The sequence below is a fragment of the Meleagris gallopavo genome, chromosome 21, assembly GCF_000146605.3.
Source record: "Meleagris gallopavo isolate NT-WF06-2002-E0010 breed Aviagen turkey brand Nicholas breeding stock chromosome 21, Turkey_5.1, whole genome shotgun sequence".
NCBI lineage: Eukaryota > Metazoa > Chordata > Aves > Galliformes > Phasianidae > Meleagris > Meleagris gallopavo.
The window spans coordinates 315474-316367 of NC_015031.2; the positions used below are offsets into that span (position 1 = coordinate 315474).

General features: G+C 68.7%; 1 protein-coding gene across 1 annotated transcript in view; it reads left to right on the forward strand.

Annotated features, from left to right (window-relative positions):
- Window positions 1-894, forward strand: part of OVCA2 (OVCA2 serine hydrolase domain containing) — a 7655-nt gene that overhangs the window by 835 nt on the left and 5926 nt on the right. The gene's annotated exons all lie outside the window — the stretch shown is intronic.

Genomic DNA, 894 nt, shown 5'->3' on the forward strand with positions numbered 1-894 from the left:
CCTCCCGGTGCCCCCCCCCCGCCCCATCGGGGCTCTATTGGCCTCGGGGAGCTGCTGGCACCATGTCGCATCGCTGTCCCCTCCGCCCCGCCGGGCAGCACATCGCGTCCCCGCTGGTCCCGAAACACCTCCTCTTCGTCCCCTCCGCCCCTATCGGAACACTGGATGTCCCAGCGTGGAGCTCTGTTTTCCATTGCCCCACCCGCGTTTCCGCTGTCCCCGCTGTTCCCGCTGCCCCTCCGCCCAGCGCCCTCATTCCACCCGCTCCTTCCCCGCTCTTTGTCCCTCGAGTCCCCTCTGTACCCCTCGCCTCCCGCTGCCTCCCTCACCCCATCGGGTTCCCAGTCCCACACCGGCATCCCGATGTCCCCCCGGCGCTTTACTGTCCGCGGAGGTCCCCTCAGTCCTCTGGGGCTCTTTCCATCCCCACCGCAGATCTCGTTATCCCACGTTATCCCACTGCCGGCCCCGCTACCCCTCGGGGGTCACCACCACCACTCCGCTCCCCCGCGGTCCCCCGACTCGCAGGCACTTGCATACTAGAGGAGGGGGACCCCCATGGCGGGTGCGGCTGTCACCATGGCAACCGCACCACGGAGCTGCGAGCGGCACCCGCTCAGCGCAGGGAGCTCAGCACAGGGTGCACAGCCCAAAATCACCGCGGTCCGTCTTGGGACGAACCCGACAGCTCAACGCCGTGCACATCCCGACGTACAGCCCAACACCGGTGCGTTCATCGTGCCGGAGCCTCCACACCCAGCCCTGCCACCCGTCCCGCCCCATCCATCCCGTCCCGTCGGGGCGGTGCGCACCGCTCTCCATTTCTCTCTCTTTCTCTCGGCTATCGATTGCTCTGGTCTGAGCGCCCCGCCCGCTCGGGGCTCGGCTGGCTCT